Here is a 21,126-nt window from a genome sequence, read left to right on the forward strand (position 1 = left end):
CTCCCACCGCCACCACCCACAGCCGTGTATGTTACTTCCTGCTGCATGTTATTTTTTAACATTTTCTTGAGGGTAAGACAATGGAAAAGTACTAAAAGGCCACTGGCTTAATTTTAAAGGCTCCTGCAGACTTTATATTTTATTTTTAATTCACTGTTAGGCCATGTGAGAACGGTAACATTAAAATAGTCAAAATGGACACCAGTGTCTACGCACAGGGAGGCAGCCTTGGATTGGGTACGGTTCCAAGATGGCCAGTGACACTCTTTGAATGTTTTCTATTGCAAGATGGCTTCTGCGTGCGCATCATGACATGCTACTGGCCATTTTGGCTTTTGAAGGAGTGTCACTACAAACAAGCATTGGCAAAATCAATAAGTCGACACTTGTCTTCTAAAGGTGAGGCTTCCAGGCTTTGCCAATGTATGTTTCACCCCTGGTAGACTCTTCTTCACTTCCCAGGTGTCACATTCCTGTCTCCCTCGGTTTGTGTCTCTGTATTGGACACATTTCTACCTGCTTCAAGTCTGTGCTTTCTGTAAAAAAAAAATGCTCAATCCCTGGTGTTTCGTATCCCACTCTATCAATCCCTTGTGTCCTTATTGTCTTTGGATTTTGATCTCCCATGTTTTCCCTTTTTTTCCGTTTTTTTCCTTTTACAACAAATTCTTATTTCATGTGTCCTATCACTGCTTAGGCTCGCATAGACCTTTACCCTATCATAATTTACATTTTGCCTCTTAACTCCTCTTAACCTCACCATGTGTCGTACTGGAATCTTTGGTACCCACTCAATGTCCCAGCTTTTTGTCTAGCAAAACTCTCTGTATCAATGTGTGCTGTGTCATCCCTGCCTCAGATCAGACTTCTTGACTTCCTCCTCTTTCTTTATGAGAAGTAAACCATATCCCAAATCTGCTCATTAAATCTCATGTTCAATGTTCTCATTTGGTTGCTTCTTCTAAGTCAGCTTCCATAGGCTTCCTTCCTCTTCATTGTTAGTCCCTTCCCTGGAGCTTGGCCGCATTACTTGTGTCCTTCGACTGCTCGATTTTTCAGGTGCTACATTTCTCTTTTTATTCAAACGCTCAATGAGAGTGTGTGTGTTTTTTCTGATACCTCCCTCATGCACTTCTCCCCCTCGGTGTTCCTTTCCTAGTGCCATCCATTGTATGTTTGCTCCAAACCCTCACCCAACCCTCCATTGTCAGTATGCTTGCCCCAGCCTCTGCCGTCCAGTCTCTGTTGTCCATGTGCTCGCCCTCAGAACCTCCTGTCCACCCTCCGTTGTCTGTGTGCTTGACTCCAGCCTCTCGCAACCACCCTCCGTTATCCGTCTGCTTGCTACCAGCCCCATCCGACCACCCTCTGTTGTTCATATGCTTGCCCTGAGCCCCTCCAGTCGACCCTCCGTTATATATTTACTTTCCCCAGCCCCTCCCGCTGACCCTCCATTGCCTGTCTGCTTGTCCCTATCTTTTCCCAACCCCCCTTCATTGCCAGGGGGGTTGCCCCTGCCCTCCCTACTACGATAGTCGTCTATGGGCATTCCCCCAGCCCTTGCCAACCACCCTATGATTTCTGTCGGCTTTACCCCAGCCCCTCCACCCACCCTCTGTTGTCCATATGGTTGCCCCACCCCTCCCTGTTGTCTGTGTCGTTGCCCCCAGGCCCTCCCCCTCGACCCTCCGTTGTCTGTGTGGTTGGGATTGGTGTCACTACAACGCAGGCTATTACAACGCCTGCCGTTACAACGCGGTTTTTACATCGCATACCACTACAACGCATAGTGCTTTTAAGCGCTGGATAGTGATTTATTTAATTTACTATTCCAACTCCAGTCCCCGTGGATAGTAGGGAAGGTGTTGGATAGTAAATTAAATATATTCCCTATCCTAGAGCGCCCCCCAGCGCAATGCGTTGTAATGGTTTGCGTTGTAATGGTTGCGTTGTAATGGTAGTGCGTTGTAATAAATGCGTTGTAAGTGATGTTCCCCGTGTGGTTGTCCAGCCCTTTTACCGATCTTCCATTGTCCATGTGGTCGCCCTCTGCCCCTCTTGCCGCCCCTCCACCCCGTTGTCTGTCTTTGCCCCAGCCCTCCTACCAACCTTCTGCTGTCCACGTAGTTTCTCCACGCCTTCCTGTTGTCCGTGTGGTGAACCCCAGCCCCTCCCACCAGCCCTCCATTGCCCCTGTGGTTGCCCCAAGCCCCTCCTGCTGACCCTCTGTTGTCCATGTGGTTGCAATCAGTCCCTCCTACTTACCCTCCCTTGCCTGTCTGCTTGCCTCCAGCCCCTCCAGCCCCTCCTGCCTACTTTCCGTTGTCCGCGTGCTCGGTCCCCCCTACCCCCGGTTTCACCTGTCCTCTCTACCTTCCTTGTGCTTCTCTCCTACACTCTCTTCCTCTCTGAGGCCTCAAGGAGCACACTGCTAAAAATAAGAAAAATAAAAGCACTATTACATGGCTAGCATCAAGCATTTTTTTTAAACGTGTTCACTTAAGCCGTGACATAGCGCTTTTTAAAATTCGTTTTAGCCATGCTGCACAGCAGCTGTGCTGTGTGGGGAGACGCATTGGCGTTGCCAATGCTTGTTCATCTGGAGGTCCTGAAATACGAATAGTCCGCTTTCTGGAATGCTCAGTCATACTCAGCGTGCCCTGCCAGGAATCCTGGGGTCCTCTTCAATGCAGAGCTGTCCTTCATCACACAAGCAGTGTCACTAAGTGTGTATTCTTTCTGCTCCATCACATGTGTAGGATTCTCCCTACTCATTGCTGCACTGCTCCTGTTCATGCGTGGGTCCTTTCACAGATGGCACGCTGCGATGGCTGGTATGGAAGGTTTCCCAACAAAATGTTCTAAACTTTACAAAATCCGAAACTTGCAGCTGGACTCAATCTCTGCTTAAAGGAATAGCTTGCATATTGCCAGTACTAATACCACTGCACTGGCTTCTGCCAGGCAAAGGATCACTTTTTGTTTGTTTGTTTCAATCAACGTCTCACAAAATTTGGGTGATGTGATCAGACTTCATAGATAAAATACAATCTCCAGAGTATCTCTTCAAATTCTTTACCCCTTATCAGCCAGGGTGATAAATAAGGCCGTCTACACAGAACACCTTATCACTGCCATCAACTAAATACAATTTGGGGAAAGATCCCAGCAGTACTAAGCCTTATTCTTTGGGACCTCATTGCCTTTTCCTCTTCCATACTTATTGATTTTTTCTATTAACCATATTTATATAACAATATGTGGAACTGAATGCTTTACATTCAACAAGAAATCAATGTAATAAGCTGGGAGCGTCACTACCCCATTGGAGGGTAGTAAGCAGTTGCAAGTGGAGTAGTGATGAAAGAAATAGAAAACACAGTGTTGAGAGTACACATGGAATCATGAGTGTCTTCTAGATAGGTTTGGAACATAGGGTCTTGAAGATTCTTCTGAAGTAGGGAGTCATTTGATCTTAGATCTTGGGTGGCAGTACAGTGCCAAACTCCAGGGGCCAAACGTGAGTAGACTTGATTCCGAGTTTTGTTTTGTTTTCCTTACATTTATGATCCCCATCAGTAGTTGAGATGTATTTCTGATGTGTTTTCTCCTTCTATGAGCAATAGTCTATCATTTAGATAGGACGATAGACCTAAAGAGCTTTGTAGGTTGAGCTAGCTCTCATGGATCAGATTCTGGCCTCCTGAGGATAAGAATGGAGGTCTCTCTAGATGGGAGTGATGTGGTCCAACTTCTTTGCTCCTCCAATAAGCGAGGTGGCTGTGTGGTACTGAGTGGAAATAGAGCATTTCTTGACAGACCAGCGAGTAAGGCACTAGACTGAGTGTGAGAGGAATATTAACTGATCAGTGGTTCTAAATCTTTAGGTGGATGGACGAACAACGTTTCCGCTGATAAATTAGCTGAATTTGAGCAGATTTAGCCAGGATTTAGAGATATGTGCTGACAGGGCAATATGGTGAATCCTAGACATTTTTCGGGGGTAAAGCCCAGGTCGCTTAGAACCAGTCTGTACAGGAAGGGGTAGTGAACGTGCAAAGGAGAAATTAAGTTTTACTAAAGTTACGTTTAAGGGGGAAAAGTGTTTATCTGGGTCAAGGGATGTTCCTTTAAAAATTTTAGGGTTTCAATGGCTGAAATTTAGTAATAGATCGTCATGCACATGAGTATCATTGGTTTATCTGTGTATTCCTATCCCTTCCACATGTACCATTGGACCATGAGGGCGGCTACATGCAAGTACATGAACAGAAAGAGGGAAAGGGTCTAACCTCAGGGCGATGGTGAGGTAAGTAGTTCTTCACCTTAGCAAATTGAGATCTAGAAGTGATTCCCGATTTGAAACATTTTAAGGCTGGGCTATTTTTTCCTCATTTTTACCTGCAGTGGAGAGTGGCTCGAGTGGTGCACCTTCCTGCATGGTGTTTAACCCTGCCGATATATCCCGCACCACAGGCGAGCACGCATCTCTACCATCTAGCGAACATGGGGTGCCATTTAGGGTGGCTCTCCGTGTGTTTCAGGGAGGGCAGAAACTAGATTAGAAATTGTTTACTAGATCATTGCCAGTGATGTGTGTTTGGAGGTGAATAATGATTGCATTTTCTATAATTGTTTTCAATGAACAGCAGTTTGAAAACTGGTCTTAGGTTTTGTGAGTTGTGGGGCTCTGCACTGTGGGTTTTCAACACTGGGGTGGTCTGATCCGCTTAAGAGTGGAAGTGAATACTTCTTCGTGAAGTAGGGTTATTCATAAATAAGATAAATATGCAGGCATTATTTTCGAATAAAAGCTGAATCAAAGTCAGATATGGTAGCACAATCTCACAGGGCTACATCTGTCCCTTATTTGGGTCAGCAGAAGCAAGGGAACAATATTTCCACTAAAAGTGGAGCTTAGCTCCAAAGCTAATTGTATACGATCGTATTGTGCCTCAATTTCGAGCCTTGACACTGAATTGGACTTTGGTATAATGTAGGGTCGCTCCTGGCGGGAGGCATTGGGACCATGTTCTAACACCCCATTGGCGGTCATCAGCCGTCTGAACACAGTCGGGTCTGCAGGATGGAAATGTCATTGTCTCAGTTTTTATAACGGGCAAAGTTGAAGCACATTATGCTTCATGGTCTGAATACGTCACTTTCAGAAAGGGCCCTGGCTGGCAAGAGCCTGGAAAGGAATGTGGGTGAAAAAAACGGTTTTGATACTGGTTCATTCTCGGATGTAACTGCCTATACCCACAGGATATGAGAGTGAGGTCACTTGTGTGGATGAAAGGATCTATTATTGAGAGCTACGTCGTCAGGAGCACTTATGTTGGGTCATTTTATTCATTTATTTTAAGATGTTTTGGAAAGTGTGGGCCTGGCTCCAGCGTGAGTGATATTTACAAAAAAAAAGTTTTAACATGTTGATTGTAGCAGGAGCATCTGAAGCACAAGGCCCTATATTTACTTATTTATTAGGCGCACAAATCATGCCCGAGGGGATCTCTACTCTATGCGCCTTGGCCGCAGGGGATATTATACTGTATGAAGGTAAGATTATAGGGTGTGTAACTAAGTAAACAGAACAGTTCAGCTTGAGGGGTCAACGAGAGTTATTGTAATAAGAGCTGTACAAAACAACAAACTGTGCAGATTGTTAAATGTGGTTCACAACTGCCCGATCTTTTTGTGCCCTCCTGCACTGGCAAATAGAATCTATGAAGCAGGTGGCACCGAAGAAGGTTGCAGGAGCATGGGACCCCATTCCCGACAAACACACACACACACATATATATATATATATATATATATATATATATATATATATATATATATATATATATATATATATTAGAAACACCACACTCATTGGCGCATGTGCTAGGTTATGAGCAGTGAGGCACCTCTAAGGCTGTGAAATAAGAAATTACCCTATCCATCCAGTTGGTACTGGCTTTCTGTGTACACCATAGGGGCTAGAACAACCTCTGACTTTCCCTCACACACACACACACACACACTGTACACCATAGGGGCTAGAACAACCTCTGACTTTCCCTCACACACACACATTAACCTCCCCTCTCCCTCAAATACCTCATTAAGCTCCTCGATATATTTTATTTATTTTATACAACATAGTTCTAATATTTTGGACCTTCATAGTGTGTTGGTTGCAGTTAAGAGCAGGATACAAAAGGCAGGTTGTGATGGGGAGAAGGCACTGAGGTCAGTTACTGGTTGCCAAGGGTAACAGGCTACCACTGGCTTGCCCTTTGGCCCACCTGAGCCTGCCCTTGGTACCTCTGGTCTCTGAAACAATGAGTGGTTCAATATTAACAGAAAGTAAACATTGTTTATTTTCTGAGGTTTACATTCATTGTTCTTCCTCCGCCACCCTGCTACAGATAGGAGGCTGTGAGGGTCTGAGTAATGGACACAGAATTATCCTTCTGATTTCAACAGCTTAACATCCTTTATCGTATTCCAAGGTATCTCAAGCATTTTGGTCAATTAGTATCCGTGGGAACAAGGTGGAATCATTGTACATCTGTAACTATCCAAATTTGGAGAGTTTTACCTTCTGTGGGGTCAACTTCACCCTCCAATAAGAGCAATGCCTCCAAATGACCTTAGTGGGATCATCTACCCTGAAATCCTACCACATCATCCAAAAAAGTTGATGAATTTCAAAGGGGTCGCCCTTCAAATCCACTTGACATATTTATCTATAAAGCTATTGAGCGCTAAATATAAACCTAAAAGGAAGCTTCTCGAAACTCTACTTAAAAGGAGAGGTCAAAACTCAAGAAAGCAGAGGCTGTACCAAAACTGAATCAGAAAATAAGGTTTTTAACAACTTCCTAAAATTGAGAGGATTTTCTTCATCTCTGATAGATTGAGGAAACATGTTCGACAGTGTGGATTCAAGATGTTTTAAAGATTTGCCATCAAAGGAGGCACAGTTGAACTTAAGGACTACCAAGCGTCTACGGAAGCCAAATGCAAATTATAAACAGGCCTATGGTGGGTGAGATTCAGAGACAAGCACCAAGGGAGGCTGTTGTTTAAATGGTCACGAATAAGAATTTGGATTTAAAGACAGTCCTATGGGGCAGTCAATGCAATGATCTGATCTTCCTAGAAACATGAACAATTTGGATAGGCCAACAACCTCGCTGATGCATTCTGCATTTCTGAGGTTTGACAAGGTTTTCTCTAACAGAGTTGAGGAGGATGGAATTGACATAATCAATGCAAGAATGAACAAAAGGCATTAATGATTGAAATCTTGAATGCAGTTGATTAAAGAAAATGAGATGGCGCACATAGTAAAAAAAAAAGAATTTCAGAGATGGCAGAAACTTGCACATCCCTAGAGTTAATCTACTACAAGGATACGAGGTTGGTCACCTCACTCTTTTCAGGAAGCTCAAAAGGCTGAGAGGTATGGATCATGTATCTCAAATAGTACACTACGCAACCGACATTTACTTTACAGTGAACATTAGAACTGCGTAGAGTGCATTCACATAGTGGTGTAGTATAGAGTAGAGTGTATTGGTGCAGAATGCAGTGGCATAGAGTGCAGTGTTGTAAAGAAGAGTGGCATAGATAGGTTGGCGTAGAGCAGAGTGGTGTATAGTGGAGTGGCTTAGAGTGGAATGGTGCAGAGTAGAGTGGAGTGGCCTAGACTGGAGAAGTGTAGAGAGCAGTGGCAAAGAGTTTAGTGGTGTAGAGCAGAGTGGCGTAGAGTGCATTGATATAAAGTAGAGTGGTGCACAGTAGAGAGGCATCGAGTGAAGTGAGGTAAAAGGAGTGGAGTAGAGTGGACTTGTGCAGAGTAGAGTGCAGTGATGCACAGAGGTGCGGCATAGAGTGGAGTGGTGTAACGTGGAGTATGGCTGGTGTGGTAGCACCCTGTCATTACAGACAACACATTTTCATTTGAAATGCCCATTAAATCTGCACCGACATACAGATCTAAAGTACACAGCGCACAAACGATAATGTGTGGAAATATCATTACCTGTGTATTGATTTGTTTTGATTGTATTAAAATATTTGTTTCCACCACTATTCAGAATTACAAAAAGATTTGCTTCATTTGTGCCGTCCAAATTCTGATATATTGTGAAATATCTGTACAGTTCATTTACAGAAATTTAAATGTTGTGTGCTAGAAAAAGCCTTTCTTTCACAGCAAGGTTGTCACATAAATGCTCTCAGTCAGAGAAAGAAAAGTAAACACCAAGCTATCTGGGAAGAGAGAGCCGGTCATTTGACCTCCACCTTTGATTGCACAGCAAATATGACAAGATAGGAACAAGATTTAAAGGCCAGTTTACAGAAAGGGAGCACTTAGTGGAAGAATGCAGTAAATAGGGCATACTCCACGAGAGGGATAAACTCAAGCTGGACAGCCTAAAACAAATAAAGCCAGCAAAGAGAAAGCAAGCACAGGTGAGTTACACACCACAAAGTCAATGGCAAGCATTGGCGGAATACATTTCCACAGAAGTTTCCCGACTGTCCCCAAGATGCCTTTAGCAAATGAGACATCTGTGCTGGTAGGCTTCGACCTAAAAAAGAAATACTGTCTAACAACTAATTGATAACTGAAGTGCATATTTTGATTGTATCCCGAATCGACTCAGGTAATGTAATCTTGACTGGTCTTCCAGTGGTCACACTATCCCCTCTAAAAGCCAATTTACATGCCACAGCGCGACTGATAAAGGAGAAAAAAGAGATATGACCACATCTCCTCAATCCTAAGAAATCTCCATTGGCTCCTTCTAGAGGCCGGGATAACGTTTAAAACACGTTGCCTCATATTAACGGCACTTCATCAACACAAACTCGCCTCCCTAGCAGATTTTCTTCTCTTCTCAGGAGGTGGATATTCCAGAAGCGAAAACTCTCTCTACCTGGAAACACCAAAAGTCAGACCCTTTCGAGCGCTGAAACAATCCTTTGCAGCTTCGGCTCTATGCACTTAGATCTCTTTACCTATGCACATGAGATTAGAACGAACCATCTTTTCCTACAGAGAAGGTCTCAACACTTACCTCTTCATAACCTACTTCAGAGACCACGGACCCTCAGTTCTTAAGCCTGAGTGAGGGTTATCGTAGATGCTGCTCAGGCCAAACACCCAGGAGTGGCCCATGCAGGTAAGAAAGGCTGGGCTAGGTTGGGAGGGATCCGACAAGATGACTAGGAGGGGAAATTAAATAAATAATGAATTTTCCCTTGTCATCGTCTTCAAAAAATGCCCAGCCCCTCCACTCTTAACTACACGGGCCGTGGCTGCAATCATCCTATTGCAGAACCCATTCATTGATGCAAGAATCATTACCCCTAGCTGTTCAAAGCAATGTTTGCTGAACTCAGGCTATTGTTCTACTAAAGCGCTATATAAAACTACTAAATAAATTAATAAATAAATGTTTAGATAACATCTTTGATTCTGAAATCCTTGGTTGGAATGTTGGGGGTGGTCAAGGTTCACATGTACCCTGGACTCCTGAACGAGCAGTGGGCAACCACAAGGACATCGCAGAAATAAAAAAAATAGTCAACATTTTAAAAAAGCAGCCATGGAAAGGGGAGAAGTAGAGAGCAATGGATTGGAAGTAACTCAGCATCAATGTACATCTCCCATGTCTTCGCACAGAAGCAACATTAATAAAAAAATAGAAAACAATAGAAATAAAAGAGGGAGCGAGGGTGGTGTAGGAACCAAGGAGATTGGTTGAGGGGGTGAAAACCTACTCAAGCAGTACCCACAATTCTTGTCAGGGTGAAACACAAGCAAACCTCATATTAATCTGTGCTTAACCCTGCAGTAGCTTGGCACAAAAGCAGCCAGGCTTAACATAGCGGCATTGCGTAAAGTATGTATGCAGCACACAAACAGAAATAAAGGGAAAACACAATGCAAGAAAAACCCCACACCAAATTTGTAAAATTTTATAAAATACTTGACACCAGGCAAAAAAAATCCAGTCAGTAGGACTGGCAATATGCAATTTTAAACATTCAGATTGAAATAGTCCTTTAAAGCAGAAAGCGCTAACTGTGGTTATTGGGTCCCCTGGACAGGGACAATGTCACAAGTTCATGTTGCAAGCCAAATACATGGACTAAGTCAGGCTTGCTGAACAAATTACCTTAAATACTAATTGCAAAGCATTGAGAGTCCTCTGGCGAGGATGCGTCGCGCTGTGGTGATTCAGGGCTGCGATGCAAGGTCCAGCATTGAGGATGTGTAGTGCTGCGGCATTTCCAAGGAGCGGCTGGGCTGAAATGCAAGGTTCTGCATCAAGGATGTGTTCCCGCAGAGGCAGTTCCAAGGAACTGCAAAGTCCTGTATCAGGGAAACATCGCACAGTGGTTGTTACGATGCGAGGCTCCGAGATGATTTGTCGCGCTGTGTCGTTTATGCTTGGACCACAGCAAGGCTGGCAGAGCACTTTCAGGTCCACTTCTAATGGTCAACGTCAGGGTGGCACCACTTGGGGGGCAAGTCTCACAGCAGACAGAGTCTAGGTGACGGGTTCAAGGTGGTTGGAACCTTTTCTGTCTGTGAGGCTCTGATCAGGAGACCAGACAACTAGCCCTTGGAGTCACTATGGTACGAAAGTGGCATTTTCAGAATTGTGATTTCAAAGTCAGACTTACTATTAAGAAGGGTTTTGAAAGTACAATTCTTTAGAGACCAAACTTAACTTTCCTACCTGCTCTCAATTTAAAGTTATCACTTATTAAATATAATAAGGTAATTCCAATGTTCTCCTATGGGAAAGGTAGGCCTTCCAGTAGTGAAAAACAAATTCAAGAGTTTTTCACTACCAGGAAATGTAAAACTTAAAAGTAAATGTTCTTCTTTTAAATACATTGCACCCCTGCCCAGTGTGCTGTCCAGGGCCTACCCTAGGAGTGACGTATATGCAGTGAAAAGGAAGGTTTGGCCTGTTGAAACATTTTCTTTGCCAGATTGAAATGGCAGTGTAAAACACAGAGTCTGCAATGGCAGGCCTCATGTTTAAAGTGCTACTTAAATAGGTGGCACAATCAGTGCTACAGGTCCACTCGTAGCTATTAATTTACAGGCCCTAGGCACTGGTAGTGGCACCTTGCTAGGGACTTACAAGTAAATTAAATATGCCAATTGGACATAAGCCAATCTAACATGTTTTAAGGAGAGGGCATAAGTACTTTACACTGGTTAGCCATGGTAAAGTGTGCAGAGGACTATGGTCATCAATAATGAAGTTAGCAAAAGCAGGAGGTCTGAGGGTAAAGGGTTAGAGGGAAGCCAAGCCATGGGTGCCAGGTCTAAGACGTGTCCCCCCCAGCTGAACGTGGGGAGAACTACCCAACCCCTTGGGAGTTCTCTTTACTAAGGCATAACATCCTGGAGAGACCATCAGCATTAGTGTGATCTGTTCCAGGACAGTGTTCCACTGTAAAGTCTATTCACTGTAGGGAGATGGACCCCCTCAACAATTTTGGATTCTCACCCCACATCTGCATTCATCATCTCAGGGGCATGTGGTCTGTCTGAACTCGGAAGTAAGCACCAAACAGGTATGGTCTCAGCTTCTTCAAGGCCATCGCAAAGGCTTCCCTCTCTATTACACTCCACCTCGGTTCCCGGGATGTAACCTCCTACTCATGAGGGCAACAGGTTGATCCAGGCCCTCTTTATTTAGCTGTGAGATCACCACTCCTATGACATGCTCTGAGGCGTATGTCTGTACAATGAACTCCTAGGAGTAGTCAGGAGCCTTGATCACAGCTGCTGGGCACATGGCCTCCTTCAGGGTGTACAAAGCATTCTGGCACTCCTCTGTCCAGATCACCTATCTGGGCTGTTACTTGGAAGTCACTTCTGTCAAGGGTGCATTGCTAAATCACTTGACAGAACTCCTGTAGTAGCCAGTGAGGCCTAAGAAGGCTCTCACCTCTGGGTCTTGGGGGTCTCCCAAGACAGAATTGTCTCAATCTTGGCCCAGAGGGACTGCACCTTGCCTCCTTCAACTTGGTGTCTCAAGTAAACCACTGAACCCTGCCCTTTCTGGCACTTTCTGGCTTTGATATTCAGGCCTTTCCTGTGCAGAGCTTGAAGCAATTCCCGAGGTGGCATAAATGTTCCTCCCAGCTGGAGCTGAAAACTGCAATGTTGTCTAGACAGGAGGAACTGAAGTTCTCTGTTAAAATGACATACACAGGAAAGGTTTGCAGAGCTTAATGCCATTTAGTCGCATCACCAACAAACACTGCCCGCTCGTCGGTTCCCCAGTCTCCAACTGTCTAAGCAGAGACATTACCATGAAGACCTAGATCACTGTGTGGGGTGAACAGGATCACACTCCAGTGAAAAATGGCCTCGATATCTAAAGCCCTGGGGATGGGTCAGAGTGCCCCAAAGGAGGGTGAGGGCAGGAGACCCCTTTGGTCCAGAGTGTTACATGATGTGATCTCCGCTGCTACGCCTATGTGTGTGCTCCTCCTCTCCTCGATGTAGGATACCCTCTCACCACAGTTTGGTAAGAGCGGAGCCCATAATATTTCTCACATAGGTCCTGATGAATGCCGCGGATCCTACTGGGCTACCTGGCAGAAACATGTAGATCCTTTGACATCGGTGGGGGGACAATTACATCCCCAACACACCGATAACCTTTTTTAAAAACACCATATAGATGCCAGCAATATTATTTGACATCTCTAATGGCTTTTATACTCACTTTTTTCTTTAAGGGCCCCCACTTAGTTTATAAGTGCATCCCTGTTGTCAGGTGTATGCCCGCCCTCTATCAAACCGAGTTATTAGAGGGCAAGGACTGGTCTATGATGAAGCATGACACCAGGTGGTGTGTGAGACCAGTCCTTCACTTTTTGTGAGATGTCTGCACTCACAAACTAGGAAACATTTGCACCTAGATCCCCCCACTGGGAGCAGCTCTGTTGTGTTTTAACAGTATTGTTGGAGGCCCAGTATCCAGTGCCACTAGTTCCCTCATCCCAGATACGCTCTGGGTTTTGTGGTTACACACTCAATATTTTTATACACAGGCCAACCCTTGAGTGCAAAGTCAGAAACAACTGGTAGTAACACATCTTGAGACTTAGCTACCACCCATTGATCCTCTGTGATGACAGGTTCTTTGACCCAACAAACTCCAATAGGTTCAACATCACAAATCTCACAGATGACAGTAAGTCCCCTGTCAGACAATCTCTTGAGAACATTTCTCTGTACATTATCATGTTCTGTGTCATCCTTACCATAAATCAAGATGTCATCTTGAAAGAGCAAGATGTTAGACATAGCACCAAAAACCCTCTTCATGACGCGCTGGAAACAAGCAGCTGCCAAGGCTAACCCAAACGCATCCTGACAAAACTAAAAGTACTCAATGGCATCACGAAGGATGTCAGATGTTTGGAATCTTGGTGGAGGGGTACTTAGTGATATGCTGAGGACAAATCCAACATGGTAAAAACGTTTGCCCCACTCAGCATAGTAATAGATTCAGTAGTGTTAGGAGGAGGCGGACGATCCACCCATATCCACTTGTTCAGAATTCTTAAATCCACACACATCCTGATATTTTTCCCGCCATCGTTAGAAGCCTAAACCTCCGGGGCCAACCATTCCGAGGACTCAATCTCCTCAATGAGATTCAGAGCCACCAGCCTATCAAGCTCAACTTTCAGGGGCCCCAACATCATATTGGGAACCTTCCTCGCTTTATGCACACACTGCTCGGTGCTCAAAGTCTTTCAACAATCCAAGTTTGTCACGACACACTTGAGAAAATTCATCAAAGAATGTATTAGAGCTAGAACAGTCATCTACTAACATGACCTGGTCAGAGGCATTATGTGCATTTTGATTGAGTATTATAACCAAGTCTCTGTGGTGCCTCCAACCCAAGAGATTGTCTCCTCACTTTGCTACATACATTTTGCCAATGGTTTCCCTGCCCTTAAAATGTATCCTCATAACAGTATAACCAATAACACCAATATGTGCTCCCCCATAACTTACTTGTTTAATATCAGGAGAGAGAAGTTGGACATCAGGAAATGTCTTGTTCCACAATTCATTACCTACCATTGTGATGGGAGAACCTGAAACTGCTAACACAACCATCAACTTATCACCAATCTCAATTTCACACTCAGGCATACTAATGGAGTCATCATCCACCACACCATCACTTCTCATCACTGCTCTTGAGTTGTCCTTTATGGTTCCCACATTCTCCAGAGTGCACACTTTCCCCCCTAGATCTACAAACCCTGGTGTCGTGACCCTTAATCCCACACTTGTGACAAGTGGAGTTTTTAGCATAACAATTTGGGTTATTGGAAGTATGGTTGAGACTCCCACAGTGATAACATTTGACTTTAGATGATTCATTAGGAACCTTGGCCCTTGGAGTTAGGCATTGTCAAGAGAGTCTTGCATGACTTCTATAAGCATCACCTTGTGAATGCTACTGGGAGTGGGAACATCCTCAGTTACAGATTTATGTGTCTTCATTTCTTTGACCAAACCAGAAGTGTTCTCTACACTCTCCACAATGGCAATGGCTCCTTTAAGTGTGGGATTTCTTGATAGAACCTTCTCCTGCACTCTGTAGCTGTTGGTGCATCTGACTAACTGGTCACGTAATAAAGAGTCTATTAAGTCACCAAACTCACAAGTGCGGGCAAGTGTTTTCAAAGAAGCAGTATAATTCCCAACCTTTTCGTTAGGTTCTCTGACTCTCATAAAAAACTTGTGACGTTCAAGCACCACATTATTTGTGGGCCAACGTAAGCTTCTAGCATTTTTATGGACATTTTAAAGACATCTCCAGGTTCACCATCACCCTCAACAATAGGTACCTCATCAATGCTCTCATAGATAATGCGGCCTTCAATTCCCAAATTGTGAAGTAATATGGCTTGTCTTCCATGTGCAGAGAACTTTTCACCACCTATTGCCACTAGGTAGGAATCAAATAACTTCTTCCATCTTTTGCATGGAAGTAAATGTTCACCTTTCTCACAAAGGAATGCTCGGGGTTGACTCATAGAGGTTGGAGACATGTTGACAGAATAAAACAGTTATTTAAACAAAATTAAAAACTTGGAATTTGAACAATTAAATACTTGCAATTGTTTACTTGTTAATTTTGTTTCCAAAAGTTGAAGGAAAATCCATAAAATCCAATTGTGTGAAAACGCTGTGAAAAACAGAGCTTTTGCTTCGTTTTGTATGTGGTCGTTACCATGAAAACCCGACGGGAAGGAAACAAAGATGGCCGCGTACATGATACAGCGTGCACAGCGTGATGACACTTGATGACGTGTGTGTGAGTCCAAACGCGAGAACAGGCACGAGAGACTATGCAAGTGCGAGCGCGAGCCACAAGAGAGCCGCTAACAGCACCCTGAGATCACAACAAGGTAAAATTTACCAATTTAGACCGCCATCCAGCCGGAGCGTAGAATGTCAGCAGGACGTCCAGTAGATCTGCTGAATAGACGTAGATTATCCTAGATTGCTTCAAAAAGGTATTGAAGTAAAAATTCAGCCGAAATCTGTGGGTTCACAGGGGAGTTGGTGATGAGCGCTGTCCCCCACAAGCCTTACTCATCCCCAGTGTTAAAATGACATACAGTGGAACAGTTTGAAAGAGTTTAATGCCATTTAGTCGCACCACCAACAAACACTGACAGCTCGTCGGTCTCCCAGTCTCCAACTGTTTCAGCAGAGACATTACCATGGAGACCTAGAACACAAGGCACGAGTTGGAATGTAATACATGACAAGCCATTACAACATTCTCCAATCCAGCCAGGACCTGGTTGATCAACCTCTGGAAAGTGGCAGGGGCGTTCTTTAACCTTGAGGGCATTACCCAGAATTTGCAGTGTCCTTCTGGGATAGAAAACGCACCCCTCGGTCAAGTCATTTTGCCTGTTAAGTCAAACATACTGAGGAACTTGGCAGCTCTTAGCCACTCTATGATCTTATCAGCTCTGGGTATGACTGCATTGAGCCCCCGGTAATCCACGCAGAACCGGAGTTCATGGAAGGCACCTGGAAGGGCAGCCTTTGAGATCAACACCACTGGACTAGACCAAGGACTGTTTGAGGACTCAACATCCAGCATCTTGGATACCTCTTCCTTTATGCTGGATCTCAACTTATCACACAACCTGAATATTTTACTTTTCACAGGAATGACGTCCCCACTGTCAATATCATGGGTATACCATGAAGTGAGTCATGGGGTAAGGGAAAATAAAGAGGCGAACTGCCCCAACAACTGGCAGCAGTCTCTCTGTTGCTGTATGGTCAGTGTAGGGGAGAGACTGACACCCACCACTGACCCATCCTGGTCCTTGGAGGAAAGAAGGTTGAGGAAAGGTTCACTTTCCTCCTCCACTATATTATCCATGATCAGGAGCATGGTTACCTCAAACCTCTTAAAGTGGGGTTTAAGGCAGCTGACGTGCCAAACCTTTAAAGGGTTCCTTGATTTTTGAGGACCTCCAGGTAGGTGATCTCACACTTGCGCTTTTTCACATCACAGGACCCAGACCAGCGGTCTTGCAGGGTCCGGGGCTTCACAGACTCCATTACCTAAATTTTTTGCCAGGCTGAAACTCGACCAGAGTAGCTTTCTGGTGATACCACTGTTTCATGACCTCCTGGCTGGCTATTCGATTTGTCTTAGCTTGCTTCCAGAAGCACTTCATCTGGGTACATATTGCCAGAATGTAGCTGACCACATCATGGGGGGGCTTCCAGGGAGCTTGCTCCCACCCCTCCTTTACCAGGCTGAGAGGTCCTCACACCAGGTGCCCATACAAAAGCTCAAAGGGGATGAGGCCCATCTCATCTGGGGCCAGTAAAAGTGGGTGACAAGCCTATCAAATGTCTTGTCCTGCCCTAGATGACCTGCCAAGGGAACACTGTGAGCCTGCTTCAGTAGGAGGGCCCTATAGCACTGAGGGACCACCAACACATGGGTTGCACCAGGCTCAGGAACCTTAGGCTCGCTAACCTTAAGTCCATTCTCCCAGTAGATCAAGAGATCACCGTTTTACCAGCTGCCTGGGTGTCTGTCTGCCCCTATAGTCCCTCAAGAGTGGGACACTCCATTTGCGCCTTGCAGAACTCCTCCCTGGTGGGACCCGCTTCCTGTTGGCAGTTGGCCAGCTAAGGTGGGTTCCTCAGGGCGGCAACATCCTCCCTTTAAGGCTCCGGGGAATCCCCCTCAGGTTCAGCCTCCTCCAAGACCGTGGGAGTTTCAGCAGCAGGTTTTGCGCCCCTTCCTCTTTTTTGGCTGGCACATGAGCCACTCTCCCAGGCTCCAAGTCCTCCTGACTACCCTCTTGGGCAGCCATGGACTGTGTGGTCAGGCACACCCACTCAGGCAACCCTAACATCTCCAAGTGCGACCTGAGCTCCACCATATTCCAGATGGTGTGCTTCAGGTCACTGCCACGTAGACAATCCACAGACCTTGGACAGACTTGCAGCTATACCCTCAAGAAACCTGAAACCCTCCCCCCACCCTGCCCCCACTCAAAGGGAACCAGCGCCAATGGATAGTGACACATGAATCTCGCCTGCACCAATTTAGGGGAATGCATTAGGGACTACCTACTCTGAAGTCACCAAATGGCATCTGACGGTTGCCATACTGACTGCAGTGTCTCTCAGAGTCTCCACCCTTTGCCCATTGATGGTGACCCACTGCCTGTAGTTCTCTGCCCCATCTCTCTGTCACCCAGGGACATGAGGGTAACCTCTGCCCTCCCCTTTCCCCCACTAACTGGGACAATCTTTTCCCCAAATGCTGCACTAGCTGGCCCCAGTGACTAGTTGACATGATGAGGACAGGGAACACCCCTATGCTAGTACAGCGCCCCGCTCTATTTATTTTTTTGGTTAACTTAGTTACGAAAAAACATATGTAAATGTGCATTTCTCCATACAAACCATATCATGCTTCCCAACACAAGCTTCCAAAATTGTTTTAAATTATGCAAAATTATACAACCGAAAAACGCTCCTGTTTTACATGGAAAATGCTTGTGAGGGTATAAGTAGGTCTAGGCAGGGACTCTCTGTTTAATAAGACGGTGAATAATTTCTGGGAACAAATGGTTTGGGACTTGTGAAAAGAATAAGGATTGGAAAGAGGAGAGAAGTAAGTCTGTCAGCCCTGTTTCCCAGGGAAGGGGCAAGCTATACCCTGTCACGTGTGCGAAGTGGAAAAAGTTTTTTTTCTAACAAACTTCACATAATTTACTAAAAACACAGGAAGGTTGCGACGTTATATACGAGTTTGGCTTTTGCATGAAAATAATGCTTGCTAGGCATATTGCGCATGCGTGTAGTTTGACATTCCTTTCCCCTGCGGGCGGTGGATACTTCAGAGGAAAAGGCAAGCAAGCCACGTAACCCCTTTTATACCAAATGCTCGTAAGTACCGACCACACCATTTCAGAGGACTCGAGAGCAGACACTAAGCAAGGCACGCGCTGGCACAGAAAATGTGTGCGATTTATAGGAAATTATAAAACTCTAAGTGACACACTCAGTTTGATAATCCGGATGAAAGCGAGAGTAGTGTGGCATGGTACAACGTCATACACTCCGAGGTACCACCTGCTGGGGGTACACGGGACGGGTAGGGCTCCGCAGGCTGAAGACTTCTTGTTTGCAGCCATCAACCCCTGCTTGAAACTGGCCTCTCCCTGGCAGAAGCGATCGCTGTGCCTTAAAAGACTGCATGCACGTTGCGCTTTTAAACTGTCGAGCTTGACTCCGTTCGAATTGTTAATACTCTACTGTGTTACTAACGTGCACCCATTCTGTCCCCTTGATACTAGGTGGGCATTGTTTAAATACTTAAATCCATAATGGATACATACATAACTAAATACGTTTGCTGGTGTTCATTTTGAGCTATGATTTTCACTGGGCTTGATTGCTAAAACATACTTAAAGTTTGGGGGGATAATCCACTACTAATCCTTTTTGGGTCCCGGAGTAGCGTGCAACGCTCCGAAAAGCGCTTCGACGCCTTCTCAGGGGAGTACGCGCTATATACAATTACGATACAAAACGATAGAAATGTAAACCCAAGCCACTGCGCCTCCCTGCCACCCACCACGATCCACTGGGCAGGCCTGTAGCTTTCCTACTTCTGTGACTTGTTTTCTCATTCTGGAGTAAACCTAGGAAAATCACATTGGTTTTCGTGTAGCGCCTACTAACAGTTTTGAGGCCCAGCGCTACATAAAAATATTTCTATCAGAGACACCAATGTTTCCCGTGTTCGCTGTGGGTGTCTCTTCCTGTCCTTTTAATTCTGGTTCTTGCACTTGTAATAAGAAAAGCAACATGTATACACGCCTTCTCTGTTCTAGTAGCAAACTTCTGGTTAGCATGAAAGGTTTGACGCAGAACTGGATAATATGACCCCATGAGTTTGACACGCATCTCTGCACCCGCAGCGTTGACCCACTAAGTTATCGACACCGCCCCCTCCCTCCAACTGTGCGGCGACAGCCACCCCCATCACTTGACGAGAAGGTCAGCGCTTCCCACAGCTGCCTGCGCAGACATAACGGTTTCCAGCGCCTGCCTCTGGCCCCGTCCCAGAGCCCAGAAAGTGCACAAAGCGCCCGTCTTACCCCACTGTGCCAAGGTGCCACCGCGGTGCCCAGGAGCCGAGGGTGCTTGTCCCGGGGGTGCTGGGAGCTGCTGCGGGCCGCTGTCTCTGCTGCTTCCCGGCGCCTCGGAGAGCCTGGCTATTTAAACAGACCGTGTTTACTTCAGACTTTATCTGCCGCCCTCTCCCGCTCTATCGCGCCTCGCAGGCAGCTGTGCTGTGCGTAATCAGGCCCCACTGCTGGATATAGTCCATGGAGGAGGGGGAAGGGGTAGAGGGCAGGCCGGAGGGCGTGGCAGGGTGGTGAGGAGGGAGAGAGAGAGAGCGCTCCCCTCCGACCACCATCAAAGTTTAGGGCCCTTAGTGGTGGTGCCCGCCCGAGGACAATGGCGGGAGACCGGCCAGGCTCCGGTGACACCCTCCGCCTCGGGACGCCAAGGACCAAAGAGATGAGGCCTGGGTGGGAAGCTCGTGTTTTTGTAGTCAATGCATCCCCGGCTTGTCCTGCCCTGGAATTCTGTGCAGAAACACCCTGAGCGATGCAAGATGTGGAAGAGTGTGCTATGAATTACAACTGCCACGTTCTCCTAGCGCCCGTAGCTCACCCCAGACCCCCACACACAGGGGCGTAGCTGTCGGTGCAGCAAGTATAGTGGCACCGGGACCAGAGTCTAGGGATTGTCTGTATCTTAGTTGCTATGTCTGTTTTTTTTTACTCCCCAACTGGACTTAAGGTAGATCCCATTTAACTTCTTCCCTTTAGGGCCACATGCCCCCGTGCTAGTCACAGCTCACATAGCAGGCAGTAGAACTCTAACACGCTCATTAAAGATCTGTGTCTACTTGTCAACGGAACCTAAAAGAGTCCCTAACACCCACTTCACAATATATCCTCATGAGATCGCCAATAAACTCACATATGCTCCACAACATGTTATACCCTCACATTAAGTTCACAGGTCACTCTAATGATGCTCCAGAAGGGACCCACAACATATTCGTGAATATACCCCCAGCAGACCTGTACCTCTCCACAGACCCACATGTAACATGTGAAACATTCTACACCAATGCACTACTGGCTCTGCTACAGACCACAACCTACTCTCACTTCCCTTAAACGTGATGCCTATATCTCATAAAGTGCTACATATACAAACGCCTACATTAAAGAATGTCTTCAAATTTTTTCCCTCATGTGAATCTACCTATATGTGTTATGCTCATGTTACATATGAGAGGGAGAAATTGATTTATTCATTCGCCTAGCACTTTAATTTAAGATTATGTACTCAATTCCTCATGCTACATAGTGGTATACAGAAAACAAATGATGGACGGAATGCTGACAATGCATTCTCCCCCAGTCAAAAGATCTGGGTTAAATCCATCGTTCTTTTGCCCACTACGCCAA

The 21,126-nt window shown here is 45.6% G+C and overlaps 1 protein-coding gene across 3 annotated transcripts in view; it reads right to left on the reverse strand.

The window, feature by feature from the left end:
- Positions 1 to 19,933, reverse strand: part of LOC147701280 (phospholemman-like) — a 358,878-nt gene extending 338,945 nt beyond the window's left edge. For 2 of the 3 annotated variants that reach the window (XM_086930013.1, XM_086930012.1), the window contains exon 1: positions 19,735 to 19,933. The gene's annotated coding sequence lies outside the window, so the exon portion shown is untranslated. The remainder of the gene's footprint in view (positions 1 to 19,734) is intronic. The other variant, XM_086930011.1, reaches the window with a different exon arrangement.
- Positions 19,934 to 21,126: the final 1,193 nt, after the last annotated feature.

Source organism: Lissotriton vulgaris, chromosome 7 (genome assembly GCF_964263255.1).
Source record: "Lissotriton vulgaris chromosome 7, aLisVul1.2, whole genome shotgun sequence".
NCBI classification, from domain to species: Eukaryota; Metazoa; Chordata; class Amphibia; order Caudata; family Salamandridae; genus Lissotriton; species Lissotriton vulgaris.